Source organism: Triplophysa rosa, linkage group LG3, assembly GCF_024868665.1.
Source record: "Triplophysa rosa linkage group LG3, Trosa_1v2, whole genome shotgun sequence".
In the NCBI taxonomy this organism is placed as follows: Eukaryota; Metazoa; Chordata; class Actinopteri; order Cypriniformes; family Nemacheilidae; genus Triplophysa; species Triplophysa rosa.
The window spans coordinates 14,300,643-14,320,136 of record NC_079892.1 but is presented as its reverse complement, the minus strand read 5'-3'; the positions used below and the strand labels follow the sequence as shown (position 1 = coordinate 14,320,136).

General features: G+C 37.4%; 2 protein-coding genes across 4 annotated transcripts in view; one reads left to right on the top strand and one right to left on the bottom strand.

Moving 5' to 3' along the window:
• The window catches only part of LOC130552029 (histone H2AX-like), a 446,303-nt gene that overhangs the window by 211,393 nt on the left and 215,416 nt on the right, over positions 1 to 19,494 (bottom strand). The window lies entirely within an intron of this gene.
• The window catches only part of LOC130551973 (uncharacterized), a 386,856-nt gene that overhangs the window by 259,160 nt on the left and 108,202 nt on the right, over positions 1 to 19,494 (top strand). The gene's annotated exons all lie outside the window — the stretch shown is intronic.

Here is a 19,494-nt window from a genome sequence, read left to right as displayed (position 1 = left end):
CGTGGTCACTGTGGTACTACAGCACATCATCAATGTCAAGCTCAAAGAAGAGTGTCTGGGGTGCGAAATAGATCACCCGAGCCAGATGCAATTCCTGTCTGTTTGAACCTACATCGTACTATTTTGCATCACACTTTTTAGAGTTCAGCCGCAAGCTGTTTAAAGACAAACTTTACCACCTCGCGCATCCGCTCTACAACGCTGCGGGTTTAAGGCAGATACTCGCGCGATACAAGGAGCGCGGTGCCATTTACTACGAATTGAAAGACAGCCATACATCGTCGCAAAGCTAGTAGAAATCCGACAGAGTCTTCTGAACAGCGACACCGACAAGGTTTTCTGCAACGTCGTCAATACCTGGATTCCCAAACGGATTCAGACAAAGACGTCCGAAGCGTCAGCACAGATGCAAGCAAAGCCTGAACAAGACAAGATGGGAAGCGGCTGCAGGGCCAAAAGACATAGCTCCCATTTTTAAACAGCATTACAAAAGACAGATGGTGGACCAGATGCTTAAATTAAACAACCGTCTTGCGATTCAGAAAACAATTGCTCTGCGGATAGCGTTCGTCTGTCAAATCTCAAGAAAAATATGTTCACGGTGAAAGGACTGTCAAATTCGTGGGGTGAAATGATCAGCTTCTGAACGATTGGTCAAGAGCCTATCTGCGTGAGCGTCAGAAAGTTTGGACATAGTGTCTGAATGTAGTGACGAGCTAGATGTTAAAGAGATCATGTGCATGTGCACGTACGTAACAGAGCTGTGCGTGGCCCTGATTCAAAAAATGAGAAACACAACGTTGGTAAAATTGTGAAACCCTGGTCGACTACATTCTCGACAAGAGCCTAATGTCCTGCGTATATTTTCTGTGCTCGTGGATAATATATAAGGCTTTATCACACGTGTGATCATCATGTAATCGTGACTTATTTTAGCGTCTATGTAACCATTGTCTTATTATGACTTATTTTATCGACTATGTAACCATTGTTTTATTATGGCTTATTTTAGCGATTATGTATCCATTGTTTTATTATGACTTATTTTAGCGACTATGTAACCATTGTTTTATTATGCCTTATTTTAGCGACTATGTAGCCATTGTTTTATTATGCCTTATTTTAGTAACCGATTGTTTATCCTCTTCTATGTCATGTATAGCTATTCATTTTCTTTTAATAAAATCTTAAAACGTATACATTTTTCTATTCATTCTTTTATGGAGAGAGGAAACGCTAACATGGCAGAGCTCATGAAGGATGCTTATTACACGCCGTCCAACCCTGGAGCGTTAGGAGGTAAAAAACGATTAAAAGACGCCGTTCTAAAGGACACCGGTGTCCGCTTGAGCGAACAACAGGTTACGGAATGGCTATCGGGAGAGGACGCTTACACGCTGCATAGAACGGCTCCTATAAAATACAAACGGAATAGAGTCGTAGTGTATGGTATGGATACTCAGTTCCAGGCGGATCTTGTCGACATGTCCGCCTATTCCGCGGAAAACGATAATCATAAATTTTTACTAACGTGCATAGACGTATTTAGCAAGTACGCATGGACGCGCGTGCTAAAGAATAAGAGCGGGCCCGAGGTTACTAAAGCCTTTGAATCTATACTCGATGAGGGACGCATACCGCGCAAATTACAGACAGATTTGGGGAAAGAATTCTTTAATAAACATTTTCAAGATTTGATGAAAAAGCACGACATTTATCATTTTGCTACGGCTACCGATTTGAAAGCGAGCGTCGTCGAGCGTTTTAACAGAACGTTAAAAAGTCGCATGTGGAGATTTTTAACGGCCACTAATTCGCGACGATACATAGATGTTTTACAAGACATCACGCAAGGTTACAACAGCAGTTTTCACCGGAGTATTAGAATGCGACCGATCGACGTGTGCAGAGAAAATGAGGCTTTGGTGTTTCAAAACTTGCAAGGCGGTACAAAGAACGAAGCGCGATCGTTTAAATTTAAAGTCGGTGACGTTGTGAGGATTTCTAAAGTGAGAGGGGTGTTCGCCAAAGGTTACGAGCAGAACTACACGGAAGAATTTTTCACCGTAGCGGTCTGCATACCGCGACAGCCACCGGTCTACAGACTGGCCGATTACGACGGAGAAATCATCGACGGAGTTTTTTACGAGGAAGAGTTACAAAAAATAATCGTGAGCAAAGACAAGACGTTTAAAGTGGAAAAGATTTTAGGACAGAAAAAACAGGGCCGAAATACGCTCGTTTTAGTCAAATGGGTGGGGTGGCCCTCGAAATTCAACAGCTATGTAGACAAAAAAGTTCTGGTGGACTTGCAAGCGCCCTAAAACCCTCGTAGAATCATTTGCTATGTCATTCGAGTCAACGACTAACATGGACGACGAGGGGTTCTACGTTACGCTCCCGTGCAATGCTTCTATGTCGGTCTACCCTGAAAATCGGATATCTAGTTACAGAACCAAACTAGCCTCTTCTATCAACTTGAAAGGCCGATGGCACGTAGGATTGTGCGAGATCGAATATCCTAGGAGCTGGTACAACTTTAATCGGGAAGATGGTGGTTTTACGTTACACATCCAACCCACNCCGGTGCACAAGCAATTAAATTATGAATTGATTAAATTTATGAATGACACCACTAGAATATTTGATCACATAAAAGAAGAACTGAGAGGTTTGAGATTAATGACATTACAAAATAGACTGGTGTCATGTCTCCGTTGTGATGTCCATTGCAATAGACACATGACTTAAATGTCTTCACTTCTAAGATACTGTACAGGGTGGCATGTACACTGCTCTAGATGGACTAAACAGCTGAAGGAGTGGGTTGGGTGCAGTGGTACCAGACAGACCCAGGTTTGGAGCCAGAATATCACGTATTACACATTAATTCTCAACCCATTTGAATGCTTTTGCCTTTTTTGGATTCAAAGTCTTGTGGCCTTTGTGAGACATCATTAGGTTGGCTTTGTCTGGAACATTTCTGAAACCATTCATTTGTTTAGTTTTAAGAAATTACTCTTCCTGAATAATAAATAGGTATAGGAACTGAGAAAAGGCCTCTGAATCATGAGATTAAATGTGCTGGTTAAGGATGGAATGACCCACAGATAGAACTTAATTATTCAGTTATCAATCAATATGTATGTGTCCTATTTATATATTATGATGAATTGAATAACTTTTTTATGTTTATAATAATAGTTCTAGCATGTGTCTTTTGAATCAGACATAGGTCCACAGTCTCTACATGTCTTTATGTCCCTGGAAAATAGTACCGAACACGTTTGTCCATTTTTTTGTCCAGCTGACTGTGGCTGTCCAGATCACATGGGTCACAGCAGGCCCTTCTCTGTATGATCAGAACTCAGTTCAAGCATTTACTCAGTCATAGAATACTGTTTAAATACTAGCTGAACATACATCTCAACTTTGAAAATTCTTTCTGATTGAACTGATCATATTTAGAAGACTGTAACTATACAGTACTGTAGAACTGCTGACATGTGACTTGCTTGGTTCACTTAACCTGAGACTTCTGCTGTCATATCACATGCTATGAACTGGACAACTTCTTGTGAGTGTTATTGTTAACTTCTGCTGCTTAAACAGGAATCAACATTCTTCAGTAAAACGTCATTCGATTGATTACATTACACTCTGACTCCCGGTCTTTATACATCATTAAAAGTCTAAAAGTCCCAAGGGTATTATTGGAATCTGGTAAATGTGCATTTTCTTTTCATGTTTCTTCGGCATAGATTGAACTGCAGAATGTGCTTAACCTAGATGCACCTCCATCTTTGACCATTTTTCAATGTCTCTTGAATAATGTTTTAATGGACTCTTGTAAATCATTTTGATTGGATTTCAGTCATCAATTTTGGTTACGTTATTTTGTGATTCTCTTTGTGTGAAACTTTTTGTGTTGCCGCCTTGACCAGGTCTCTCTGGAAGAAGAGTATTTTTGGATTTTCTTAGATAAAGGATAAATAAAATAAAATTACTGCTCTACAGGTTTTAAAGCTCACAGTGTGTATGCAGAAGTAAATATTTATATCTCTAGATTATATTTGCTTGTTTGTTGGAAATTCTCACCTGCTGGTAAAGTAGATCCACAACCTTGCTCAGGCATGCCTCCATCCAGCAACATGACGGTTTCTGTTACAATATACTAGTGTATTTATGATCATATTGGTTTACAATTTTATATAAATTTTCCTTTTTTTTCCCTATTGCATGTTTGTATGTGTTATGTGTAAATAAAACTCAATATATTTTACTAGTTTGTAATGCCAGCAATGTTCAATAGACACACATGCGCTCAGGATATAACCATATAAAAATAATTTTCCTAATAAATTAACCCATTACTGCAGTACAATCTTCCAACTATCTGAGTTTTTCCATCTCTCTGTGTAGAACTATTACATGATTAAAGTTTCTGGCGAACTCTATTGTGCTAATCCTATAATAGCACATTTCAGTACATCAAGTGACTGTGAAAGGCTATAGCATAAGCGCGGCACAAATGGGTGTTGACTCCCTATGGTCACTCTTGTGTATGTCTGTATACCCATAGCGACATGGAAATAACTTCATCTGTTTCAGTTTATTCAGTTTTAGAATAAATAAAAGCAAAGACTTCAACAATTGCTTTAATTTGTATTTAAAAAAAAAACAGTCCGTTTGGAAAAGTTCATAAGGCTCCCATGTGTCCTTCCACTTGGCCCCACTGGAAGACAAAATACATTTTAAAGTGAATAAACACAAACGTACATTTGTAAACATTTTCACGACAAACATGGATGTTGAAAATTGTGTGGAAAGCTTTATAGTGATTCAGACTAAATCATTTTCTTGCAAATCTACAGTAAAACCATGTACATGTTTATGAACAGTATTATATAGATACGACTTGACATGACTTGATATATACAGATAATAGTTGTTATTTTGCCTGGTTACTGGGCATTTATAGGGTGTTTTAACTAATTACTTGGGTGCTATTTGTATGCATTTCAATGGATTAAGTTACAGTGAATGGCTATAGAAGTCACAAACATACCAAGTCAGACTAAACATTCAGTTACTATATCAGTAAGAGATGCACAAACTTACACTGAATTCGATAATATTTATGGTGTTTAATTAAATGTTTTGAAACTTCCTAAGAAAAGCCTAAGAAAACCTAGAAAAACATGTAATGAGTTCAATGAAAACTGTACATACCAGCAACGCTGCCAGCGCACCTTTATCTCCTTTTCCCCTGAGATTAAAAAGAAATTACATTAGATCACATCACATATACAGTGAATAACCTAAATTTCCAAGTCACTATGTAAAGCAATAAAGGAATGATCTGGGTTTAAAATGTTGACTTTAACACAATTAGTATAATTAATTTTAGTGGACTCCTACAATGTTTATTAGAAAGAGAAGCAATATTCAGTGTACACTGGACTCAAGAGGCATGTTGTGTTGCAGGCAAAATGTGTCTCAATATACATGAACCTAACTGAATGATTTAACATGATTAGCGTGGTAACTTGAATAAAGCCATGTAAGCAATTGCACACTAAAGTCATGTAGAACTATTTTTTTATGGATAGAGCCCATTCACTGACTATAACATTTTTTATAAATAATGTAGCAGGTGGAGAGATGACACATACACAAAGAGTAGTTTTACAGCCCCGAGGGGAGTTTTTATTCAGATTTTAAGTGCAGGGTGCTCTGTGTAAAGTTCGGTGGGTGGATGCCCGGCGTGGGAGTGCCTCTGGATTAGTCCCTCCAGGAGTCTGTGATCTCCGTGCCCAAGTGCGTGTCCGTCCACCGTGTGAGTATCTCTTCCGTGTGCGCTGTCAATCGTCAATCGTCAATCGTCAATCGTCAATCGTCAATCGTCAATCGTCAATCGTCAATCGTCAATCGTCCGAGCCTGCAAGACAGAAGCGTTAACCCTGGCATGCATGGGAGTGGTAGCTCACGGTGTCTTCTGTCCCGCTGGCTTTTATGCCCATTTGATTGGCGAGTTGACGATCGGCAGCTGTGTCTCATCCGTTTCCCTGGCGACACTGACTGCACAAGCGGTGACTCGCCACAATAAACAGAAATGTGTCAAAATTTGACTGTAATAATGATTTTTTTAAGTAAACAAATGTGTAAAAATTAAACTTAACTTACTGTATGATGAACCCAGAATATTAATTTAAAATACAAAAAGAAAAACATGAAATAAACTCATGGTAACTTACATGCTGAGATATTCTGACGCCCAATGTTTTTAAGACAGGGAAATGTTCCTGATTTAGGTGTACTGGGCAATCTGATTGCAGTAAGAAAAAAATGACTTTTGTTAAAAGACAAATGGTATTCAACACAGACAATAAATCACATGAAAGTGTAAGTTTCATGAAAGTCTTGCCTTTAATCTTGTAGTGCATCCGGATTGATGATTTTGGGCCAGGAGAACCAGGGAATTTTTCTCTGTTAGCCCTTTTCCACCAAGACAGATTCGGTGCTGGTTCGGAGCCAGAGCTTAGTTCCAAATCGGTTCTTTGTCTTTCCACATCCAAAGCACCAGCTCCGAACAAGAAAAGGTGGTGCTTATCTAGCACCGAAACGTTGCTGGGCTAGAAGTAAGAACTGCTTCAGGTGCTGGGGGCGGGGTTACCGTGACCATTGACGAACACTGATCACCATTTTTGAAATTCAATTCAATTCACAATGGACGCAAAACAAAAGCAACACTGGTCTGAGGAAGAAACAAACTGTTTTCTTACACTCTGGTCCTCTGCAGATGTACGCTTGCAAAGCCAAGAACATCACAAGCAACGCAACGTCCGCCATTGTTGATGGCGTTTTAAGTTTGGCGTTAACGTTGCTGGGAAAGATGAAACATAGTCAGTGACGTATGACCTTGCTCCCTTGTGGCTCTCTAACCCGTGGAAAAGCAAACCGGTTCTTAGCAGGTTCACCAGTGGAACCAGCTCTGAACCAGCAATAGCACTAGCTCCGAACCAGCACCCGGTTCATTCTGGTGGAAAAGGGGTATGTGAACACAGGTTTTAGGAGCAGGACCAGGGGCTTTGAGAGTTGGAACAGGGGTCTTCATTGTAGAAGCAAGAGTCTTTGTGACTAGATCATCGGCCTTCATAGATTCAGCAGAAATCTTTGTGAAGTCAAAAACACATTGATGACAAAATTGTTAACATTATGTACTAGTCTTTATGTTCTGAATCAGAGTCTGTGGTCTGTTGTATACATGACTGGCTGTGTCACGGCTTGCGTGGCGGAGAACCCAATTGCAGGCAACCAGGACATAAGGGGTTAACAAAGAATATATTTATTGAAAACAAAAGTATAAAACAAAACACCCACGATGGGGAAAAACCAAGAAAACAAGATAACATGCAGCAGACAGGACACAGATTAACTAAGACTGGGTAAACTGAACAACACTCAGTGTTGGGTAAGTTACTCTGAAAAAGTAATTAATTACTAGTTACTAATTACATATTCAATAGTGTAATTAGATTACTGTACAAATTACTCTCTCCAAAAAGTATTTAGTTACTTATTACTAATTACTTTCTATATCTTACATCAACCTTGATTAGTTAAAGTGATTCAAGGATAGACATGAAAGGGCTCTTTTAATTCATTCAATCAAATAATATTAAACTACATGAAGTACTCTTATTAACTGACCAAGTATTACAAATGTGAGAATTATACATTAAAGCACAGATTTTAAAGTTAGACTTTGAATTTTGACGTCAATTCCACTATTGCACACACATATATTACACAAAGTATTTAGTTGAAATACATCAGAAGTAACTAATTAAATTACAGAAAAAATAAGAGTAATCCCTTACTTTACTTTTCAAGGGGAAAGTAATTAAATTACAGTAACTAATTACTTAGTAACTAGTTACACCCAACACTGACAACACTAGACAAACGCTAACAAAACTTACTTGACTTACAGACTTACAAAACTCGACTTGACTTGGAATATTAAACACACCACTGGTACTGGTACTGGTACTGGTACTGGTACTGGTACTGACAGGAACAAGAACAACGCACGAGCACAGGACAATGAAACAAGAGGGTATATATAGGTAAGACAAACGAGGGATAACGACATGGGGCAGGTGTGGTTAATCAAACACTCAGGGAAGGATAACAAGGAAACGAGAGGAGTGGGGCCAATGACAAGACACTGGAGAGAATGTATATTATTGTCAAACGGACAATAATATGTTTCTCTCCACACATAACCTAAGGACTCTGCCCCGATCCCACCACACGACTAGAATTTCATAAACAAGACGGTGGGACCGTGACAGGCTGAGCAAGTACTTTTCAGTACTTCAGTAAGATTCACATTTAGATTCATTTTAGGGATGCACCGATACCATTTTTTAAAGACGGTACCAATATTTTTTGCCTGTACCGGTATTTTTTTTGAGGGGGTTGAGGTGGCAATTTTCCAAGCACAACACAGTGAGACTAATAAAAATAGAATAGCTTCATAATTCCAAACAACTCCACCTAAAACACATTATGAAATAATAAATGATTTGATGTGCTTGTCACAAACTTTCAAAGCACAAATTTCAGTCAGTTCTGTCAGTTATGTCACACGAGGTATCAGTCTTTGGTATCGGAGTATTTTTACGAGTACGAGTACATGAGCTTAATATCGGGCCTGATACTGATCCTGGTATTGGTGCATCCCTAATTAATTTATAATGGATATACCCATTAATACAGAAAATGCCTCTATTATCCTCATCAGATATAACAAGAACAGGCAAATAGGTAAGTGACAATTGCTCCAACCAGATTTTAGATAAAAATCACAAAAAAACATCCCACAGAGTTCTCATCTCAGCAAGACACATAAAACATTTGATATACATTATTAACAACTGGATAAGCATGCGGGACCTATGTGCACGTACCTCTGTAGGGGGAGCACTGGCCTTGATAGTTAATTCAGGAGCTGTGAGCTTAGTAGTAGGGGTCTTTATGCCTGGAACAAGGGCAGGTGGAGCACAGAGTGTGGGTTCTGGTAAACCAGTCTTGCAGAACCCAGTGAGAAACATGTTGCCTAATTATACAGAAATCAAAATATATTTCAGATTCAAAGCAGAACAAAATTAAATCAACAAATCGTTGCATTGGTTTCCAATCCTGGTCCCGGAGTATCCCCAGCACTGCACACTTGACATATCTCACTAATCAAACACCTGTTTCTACCTTTCGGCTCATTAGTAAAGACTCCAGGACCTCAGAAAATGGTCAGATTAGAGTGACATCAAAAATGTGCAGTGTTGCGGGTTCTCCAGGACCGGTATTAGGAAACACTGCTCTACTGAATCAAAAGAAAAACAACTGTAATGACTGCAACAATATTTAAGGAATGATACCTGGTGACCTTTGAAGAATTATCTTTTTTATGGGTGGCTGGAGAGCAGAAGTGGGGTCAGAAGAGATATCAGAAGAGATTTCAACAGGAGTAAGGATCAAAGTAATGGCATCTCCTTCAGTGACACTTTTGAGATCATTCCCCTCTGGAGTGATGGTGGAATCTTTGCAACTGAGGTCACCGAGATTATCCTTGTGTGGAGTGATGGTGGTGTTTTCTCCACTGAGATCATTCTCTTCTGGAGTAAAAGTGGCGTTTTCTCCAGTGAGGTCATTGACATCACCCCCTTCTGGAGATATGGTGGTGTCTTTTCCTCCAGTACCATTGCTGGGCTCACCCCCTTGGAGGGGGTCCTCCTCAATTGCAAGGTCCTTTTGGGCACTGTATTTGACTGTGAAAAGTACAAAAACATTATCAGAACCTACCAAATAAATGAAAGGTCATGAAATCTATCATGTCTCAGCTGTCTTGATCATTTCTAAAACTACAAATCATAAGACTACTATATACAAAAAGATATTTGCAAATTTGAATGAGGCCAGGTATTTTGATATATGCAAATTAGTAAAAAATAACACTGTCAACACATGTTAAGCTTGAAAGTTAAAGTTTGAATAACTGTAATGCAACATTACAAATAAAAGTCCATCCAAAAAAAAAATGTAATAAATTATTCACCATTATGTTATTTAAAACCTGTATGACTCTTTCTTCTGTGGAACACAAAAGGACCAGTGTTGTTGTGTTGTTTGTATAAGTGACATGAGGGTGAATACATGATGAAAGAATTGTGATTTTTGGGTAACCCATCTTTTTATGTTTGACTACCAGTTTAACAAGCAGCTGTAATAATACCTTTCAGAACACTTGAAAAAATATTTTTCAAAGTGTCAAGCGTATTTTTCTCCTGTATAGACGAAAAGCAATGTGCTGTAATGACATCCACTGTAAAAGACCCAGATGCGTTTCTTTTTCCCAGCAGGAGAAAGGGAAATTTGCCAACAGGATGCAACTTGTGTATCTACAATTACATGAAAAAGACACATCAGTAAACAGCTGAATACATACCATTACTGTGGCATAACTTTTAAGCGCTACTACATGAAGATACAGATTACAAATATTAAACTTCTGTGCGATATGTTCTGATTTAAGGTCTGTCCTGGTATCCCATCTTAATAATCAGATTCAACAGAAGGTAAATCATCTGTACGTTGATAGCACTAAATTGTGTTACAATGTGGCTCTGTGGCACTAGTGAGTCTTGGGCTGGACTACTTATTTGCACCACCAATGGAAACCAGGGTAAAAAAGATGTAATCTGGTCATACACCTACGTAGTGGTAAAAAACACACTAACCATATATTTTATCATCTTTAACAAACAAGTATGTCGTATTTACACTACAGCTTTGACTTTGGTCATTTATTTTAACAGATGGAAACTTACCAGAACGTGAGCTGAATTTATCAGTTTGCATGAATTACGTCCTGCCTTCATCTTGGACACCCATTTCACATTTAACTTTACTTTTAGCAGCCTTCACAACCTCTTTCATGGCCTGCTTTTGTCCACAGTGCTTGCATGTCTTACATGCCACAGCAATGTGGACATTACACGATGACATTTTTTGAAGGTGGTCCCTGCCATCCTGTAAAATGATAAATACAACTTTTTACATAAACAACAACAACTAGCAATTCTCACATTGTTATACAGTTTGTCAACAAATATAACTTATGAATGTCATATTCAGCTATTTTTATGTAGTTTTAAATACTTAGAAACAACAAATAGTATGCTGGTATTGTGGTCAGATAACATGTCAAAAGTCCTAGCACCACTCAAAGATACTAAAAGTTATTGATGACATTATATTGACATCTATGACGGAATATTATCTATGAACAACACAGCCTTCATGCCTAAATTTAGCACATAACTAAGCACAAAACAAATTAACGTTATATTAAAAAACTATGTTTGTCATTTTACAAATATGCAGCCGCATATTTATATAATGTAAAACAGAAATAAATATGTAAAACAGTAACGTTAACTCGTAAGAGTAATTATACATTCACATTAATTTGCAGTACAAACTGTTAGATTTATATAAAAAAATTCACTTAAATTACAGATTAGCCTAAAGTTATATACTGAATAGGTAACGTTAATAGGCAAAATACAAATGCTTAACATATAGTTAAAATAGGTTATTATGTACCCAGCAATATCACTTACCTTGACAAACTTGCGCGGGAGATCTTTGGTCAGAAAAGGTTATACGGAAGGTGAAAAAAGAAAGCGAGCGAATTAACGTTAACGTTATGTTGAAAACGTATGCCAAAACTAGTGGCGTAATTTATAAAACAACATGTTTTTTGCATGATAAATTTTTCATTTTAATGGCTGATGTTTCTTTTTATGTTGTTGATAGAACAATAAATTGAATTATTTAATCGTTTAATAATTTACCACTTTATAATTTTATTACTTAACAAAAATACCATACTGATTTTTATTTTGGTGTGATGAGCGTTTCCATTGGTTCTGAAGCCAACTTATTCTATGACGAGCGTTTCCATTGGTTCTGACAGCTATCAATCACATAAGTTTATTTGCTTCTTTGTGAAGCACGACTTGTTTAAAACTTTGACTGTATGTTTTATATTTGACATAAACTCATGATTAATTTATAAAACGGATAGTTCGGGTCTCTGATTACGATTGGTCCAGGATATAAACACATGGTTCATTTATTAAGCGGGTATTTCGGGTCTCTGATTATGATTGGTCCAGGCTACAAGACCCGCTGCTTTCCACTATGTCAGAGTGTTGCTTGGCAACAGTTATACGCCCAACAAGATTGTGATTTTTGAAGAAGAAATATCACTGCATGCTGATATATTTACCACTGCGCTGCTCTAATAAAGGAGTTATGTGATACGTTACACGCAATAAATCGTTGGCCGTTCTTGGACATGAATGGGTTCGTAAATATGTCTACGTCTTTTAACTTGTACAAGCATAAACACTCTTACATTTAAGAAATAACTTATTCGTCGATATTGTACGCATTGCTATCCATCCATGCATGAAAATGATTACGTTTCCTAGAGATAGACTTTACGTACAAATACATACGCAATCTTATGAGATCACCACGTTGAGTAATCTCTGAAGTAGTATCTACCTCTGAAGTAATATATTAGTGTAGTACACGGTGTTATAGCTAGTGAGATGACTAAAAAAAAAACAATGTTATATAGTGATTCTTGGCTGGTAATCAGGGGAACCACTTCTAGTGCCCTATAGAACCATATATTGCTACTTCAGTGGTTCTTCATCAGTTCTTTGGGATGACTGAGGTGCTATATAGAACAGCTGAAGAACCATACAGTGGCTTAACAGGTTCTTTATATGGAAACGGTGCGATATAGCACCTCAATCATCCCAAAGAACCTCTGAAGAACCAAGATCTGGTTCTATATAGCACATGAAGTGGTTCCCCTATGATTACAAGGCAAGAATCGTTTTTAGTGCCATATAGCACCATTTTTTTTAGAGTTCTGCTCGATTTTGAAAAACAATCTTTCGATTTATTTGTAATTATTTCCCACATTTAAGTTACAGGTTGTAATATACACAATTTAAACCATGAACATATTAATTTTGCTGTAAGCAGTGATTGTTACTGCAAAATAAATGCTATAATTCATTCAAATAAATGCAATCGTGTCACTCTCTGTGATGGATTTAAAGCGGACAGAACCGACGAAATCAACTGACGATTATCAAAAATTGCATTATAAACATCAATAATAGCTTTAACTTGTTTTTAACTTTGCAAATGACCATGGTAAACAGGATAATCCACGGCTAACCATGCATTAAAGGATTATAAATGCACTTTTGATGAGGCAACCACCATTCTCTTCTCGTTGGGTGGTTCTTCGCCTCCATGTTGTCATTTACATTTACACATTTGGCAGAAGCTTTTATCCAAAGTGACTTACATTGCATTATATTATATAGTTTTATTTCGGAGTATGTGCAATGTGTGGGATCAAACCCATGACCTTAGCGTGGGTAACGCCGCTTTAAACATTGAGCTACAGGAAAGAGTTGTACATTAAAATCCTTTAAAGTACGGCTAGCCATGGATCATGCCTTACTTAAATGTGAAATTTTCTGGACATATTTTGTAATACTGATCCGCTGCCGTAGGTGCATCTGATCATCATTACATCTGTTGTCCAGCACTTTTATACGAGTTAAAAAAACTGAGACACACACTTACTGAAAAAAAAACATATCTGTTTGTGTGTGTGTGTGTGTGTGTGGGAAGGGCAAACCCTACGGTATGGGGACACAATGTCCCCACATAGACGGCAATATCCAAAATTCTTGTCCTTGTGGGGACATTTTTTTGTCCCCATGAGGAAACAAGCTTATAAATCATACAAAATTAACTTTTGTGAAAAACTAAAAGAGCAGGTAGTTGTGTGTGATCTTTAGGTTTAGGGGTAGGGTTAGGGAATATGATATACAGTTTGTACAGTATAAAAACCATTGCGTCTATGGAATGTCCCCATCAAACATGGAAACCCAACATGTGTGTGTTTGTGTGTGTGTGTGTGTGTGTGCGTGCGTGCGTGCGTGTGCGTGCGCGTGCGCGTGTGTGCGTGTGCGCGTGTGTGTTTGTGTTGTATGAGCAGCTGCAGTATGTGTGAAGTGTGTCAGTGCTGTCACTGTTCAGTCTGACTGACGGAGGTTTTTGTACGACTCTTTATCACTGTGTCAACACCCAGCTATTACTTATCCAGTGTGCACTCTGACAGGAATAATCTCCTGCATCTTCAGTCTGAACTCCACTGATGCTCAGAGTAAAATCTGTGTTTGATCCACTGCCACTGAATCTAGATGGAGTTCCAGAATAGAGGCTTGTTGCTCTATATATGAGGAGTTTAGGAGCTTCTCCAGGTTTCTGTAAGTACCAGTGTAAGTAATTACCATTATACACTCCACTGCTGACTTAACACTTTATTTGAACATCTTGTCCTGGTTGAACTGCTGTTGTTGATGGACTCTGAGTAACAGTGTACTGTCCTCTACACTCTGAAAGAAACAACAAGAATGAAATATAAGACAACACTGAAACAAATGAAGATTTCACTCTTTAATGAATGAATAATCATGATAAAAATGTTACTACACAAACCTTGAGCAAACACTGTGAGCGTCCAGATGAAGATGATGCTGAAAGTCATTGTTGTTCTGTTTGGTTTGTGTGTTGTGTTGTGTTGTGAGTCATGAAGTGTTAAACTCACAGCACTATAAACACTCTCAGATCACTGAAGCATGTGATCACAATGCAAACTCACTCTCTACATTTACATCATTTACATCCACACACACTGTTTTCATTTCTGCACATTGTTTGTAATATTTAAATAACATTGTTTTACTGCTGTTTAATTTCATGTGTGTTATTTATTGATCAGGTGTTTTATGGATTGACCTGTGATGTTGGACGTGTTATTGTGTGTATACACTTGTGTATATGGAGGAGTGACAAAGTTTATCGGTTCTCTTTAAATCTTTGAATGTTTTTCTTTGAATATTTTGACTTTGTTCATTGTCCCATCATACTTTGAGCATATGAATCTCCTGTAAGTGGAAATTCTGAGGAATATTCTTGGAAAAGCAGACATCACATGAGCATTCAGTAGTGAACTATAAACCATCACTGAATCATCTGTTCAAGTTTAAGTTTGGGGTAATATTTGTATACATAAGGGAATATATATATATATACTCATTTTAAAATCTGTTAATATTTCAGACATATACACAAAATGAAATCAAATGTAATGTGTGTGATGTGTAACTGTGTGATAATGTGTAGAGATGTGTTTGTGATGTGTTTATATGCAGTTACTGAAGCGTTCAGAGGTTTTTGTACAGTCGCTCTATTAGTTTGTATCACTGTGGTACACTTTCGGCAGCGGCACCAGACTGGATGTTGGCAGTAAGTAAATAATTCAATTTTAATATTAATACAACAGATATCTGCTTTTAAATATAAAGATCAACTATGAACTATAAAATGAGATGACTGTTTCAGCATATTTATGTGGTTTAATAAATCACTTTTAATAAATTGCACAGTGTACTAGTGCATTTTCAACTTTTAAAACAAAACCTCTGAGTTTTATTTTCTGCATTAAATTGTGAGTAAAAAATTAAATGTGTTTAATGATTTATTGGTTTATATGAAAAGAAATAAATAAATGTGTGCATTAATATGGATTACAATTATTAATGAAATTGTATTATATGCACAACTTCCAACATATACTGAATCTTCTGATTTTGTTTGGCTCGTCGTTTTTAAGAGTACATTTGTTTCCTGTGCAATACAATTGATAAAACTTGCATGTTTGAAATAGAACATCATTTCTTATATATATAGAGAGAGAGAGATTTAGATTTGATAACCAATGATTTGATAATTATGATTATTTTGTAAACTGTTAATGTTACAGGTATTTTATGTTTATTATATCAATATTAATATTTAAATTTAATGAATATATGTCATAAAGATTACGTTTTCTACATTGATGATTTAACGTTAGTTTTCCTTTGATTGTAAAATTGTGCATATGAACATTCAGATCAACATGAATGAAGTCAGTAGACTTTATTGTGTATTCATTTATTATTATGATCCTTTATGTTTATCATGAAGAGTGTGAAGTTGTTTGTGAGTTTCTGACTATTGTGTGTTCGTCAGGCCTCACTCCTCCTAAAGTGAGCGTCCTGCCGCCCTCCAGTGAAGAGATCTCCACAAAGAAAACAGCAACACTGATGTGTGTGCTCAACAAGGGTTTCCCCTCAGACTGGAGTGTGATGTGGAAGGTGGACGGGAGCAGCAGATCTCAGGACAGCAGTGTTGGGCTCCTGCAGGAGGGCGGTCTGTACAGCTGGAGCAGCAGTCTGACTCTCTCTGAGCAGCAGTGGAGCTCAGTGAACTCAGTGAGCTGTGAGGCCAAACACAAAGATCACAGTCATACAGTCACTGGAGAATTCAGGAGAGATGATCAGTGTTCACACTAGACTTTAGTCATTCACTGCAGATTGTGTTTCATCATGATTCAACAAATAAAATCATTTTCAATCTTTATGTCTTTACCTCATTTTGTGTTTTTGAAATATCAGGGCTGCGTTTCCTGATAACGTTGTCTCTTAGCGAGCTACGAAGAAGGTAAACCTTCAGTACAGTTATACCTTTTTTAGGCGTGTTTCCCGAACTATAACTTAGGAGGTTACTTTATTACATCCCACGTTACCAGGTGCTGTCCATGGCTGTGGTGATGAATTAATGGATATCAATTGCTCGACAATCAATTATTCCCTGTATACAGGGACTGGTTCACTGCGTTATGTAAGATAGTAGCGTTCTTTATAACATAAGCACTTTAGAAATAGGCAAGGCAAGTTAATTTATGAAGCACATTTCATACACACGGGCAATTCAAAGTGCATTACATAAAATGATTGACAAAGAGAAATAAGACGTATCTTTAAAATGCAAATTATTTATGATCACAAATACAACTTTAGATGTTAAGAAACAATAAAACAGCAATAAAATTGATTAAAAATGTGAGTTTTTATATAAAAAGAATAAGAACAAACGAAAAAGAAAATAGAAACAGAAGTGCAGTTGGTAAACCAGCACAGAGCTCAGGTTGTAAATATGAGACCGCGTTGAGCTAAACAAGTGTGTTTTTAATCTGGATTTAAAAGCTACTGTTGGTGAGCATCTGACCAGCTACAGGTGGTGTAATGGCTAAACGCTGACTCGCCTTGTTTTGAGTGAACCCTTGATTGTTCGGTTCTGGTCAGAATCCTGGCAGCAGCGTTCTGTATGAGCTGCAGCTGTCTGATGGTCTTCTTGGGAAGACCTGTAAGGAGTCCATTACTGTACCTGCTGGTGATGAAAGCATGAACTAGTTTCTCTAAATCTTGCTTGAGTAGTGGCCTAATGGTTAGAGAGTCGGACTCATGACCAGAAGGTTGCCGGTTCGATTCCCAGGGGGGGTAACAACTGAGGTGCCTTTGACCAAGGCACCTTACCCCTACTTCCTCCCCGGGGCATGGCAGTGATAGCTGCCCACCGCTCCGGGATGTACGTGTGGTCACTACTTGCTGTGCGTGTGTTCACTACTCTCTGGATGGGTTAAATGCAGAGGTCACATTTCGGGTATGGGTCACCATATCTGACTAATAGGTCACTTTCACTTCACCAACAATTTATTGGCGTGTGCAAAATAAACAAATTATTAGTGAAAATATGTCATTTTCCTTTGTGCAGTCATTTACCCTAAATATATACTTAACTTTGGCATAGAAAACATACACAATGTGGCTTAATTTCATGTTGTTGTCTCGTTCGTTGTGATAAAATTTGTGAATTCTACAGAAGACAATTATTGGAAAATGAAACAATTGGGTGAGTGTGAGGGATTTCAAAAAATAGTTATTTTAATATATTTAACATTTTGTTTGGAAAAAATTAAAACAAAAAGGGAAGTGCCTTTTTTCCACTTGAGCCCATGCCCCTCAAAATGTCTGTGCACGTCCCTGTTTATGAGTGTTTTAAATGGAAGGTAACAAGAGAGAAAAAAGGAAGAAATAAACCAACGCAGACAGACGAAAAATACTGACAAGACTTTAAATTGATCAAAAATAAACAGTAAACAAATATGTAAATAAATAAATAAAACGGTTTTTTTATTAATTACAAATTATAGTAATTGTAATAAAAAAGTCTAATTGAAAGAATGTTGCTACATCAAGTCATTGTGTTGTATGAGCAGCTGCAGTATGTGTGAAGTTGTCAGTGCAGTCACTGTTCAGTCTGACTGACGGAGGTTTTTGTACGACTCTTTATCACTGTGTCAACACATGTATGCCATGAAAACTCTGGCAGTAATTAATCTCCTGCATCTTCAGTCTGAACTCCACTGATGCTCAGAGTAAAATCTGTGTTTGATCCACTGCCACTGAATCTAGATGATCTCCAGAAACTGGTTTTTTTAAATATATGAGGAGTTTAGGACTTCTCCAGGTTTCTGTAAGTACCAGTCTATCACCACTACAACTCACTGCTGACTTTACACTTATTTGAACATTTGTCCTGGTTGAACTGCTGTTGTTGATGGACTCTGAGTAACAGTGTACTGTCCTCTACACTCTGAAAGAAACAACAAGAATGAAATATAAGACAACACTGAAACAAATGAAGATTTCACTCTTTAATGAATAATAATCTGATAAAATGTTACTACACAAACCTTGAGCAAACACTGTGAGCGTCCAGATGAAGATGATGCTGAAAGTCATTGTGTGGTTTGTGTGGTTGATGAAGATTGTGTTGGATGAAGATTGTGTTGTGTTGTGAGTCATGAAGTGTTAAACTCACAGCACTATAAACACTCTCAGATCACTGAAGCATGTGATCACAATGCAAACTCACTCTCTACATTTACATCATTTATCTCAAGACTGTGTATTGCTCCTGAAGGCATCGAATGCAACAAACAATTTTCATGTAATTGTGTTTCATTTGTTGCTTTATTATTCAGCTGGTGAGTCTATAATTTACACAAGACTCACTTCACACAGACACATCCGACTCTATCAGCAGTTATTAACACTGTGTGTTAGATCACAGATCCAGCAGAGTATTATATCATGACAATAGTTAAGCTATAAAATACATAAACAGATCATCTTTAAATATCCTCTACCAAAAAACTGATTATGATGTAATTATTCATATTTGTGAAGAGTTTCATGTATGAGTAAATGTGAAATGCAGGTGTTGTGTTGTGAACATGATCTCAGGAGACAGAGCTGATCTATTCTGAGTCTCTTCATCCTGGCAATGCAAATGTGATTTTCACAGTATAAATGTATACATAATATTCATGTGTGAACTTTGTTGACATAATAAAACCACTAACAATAAAGA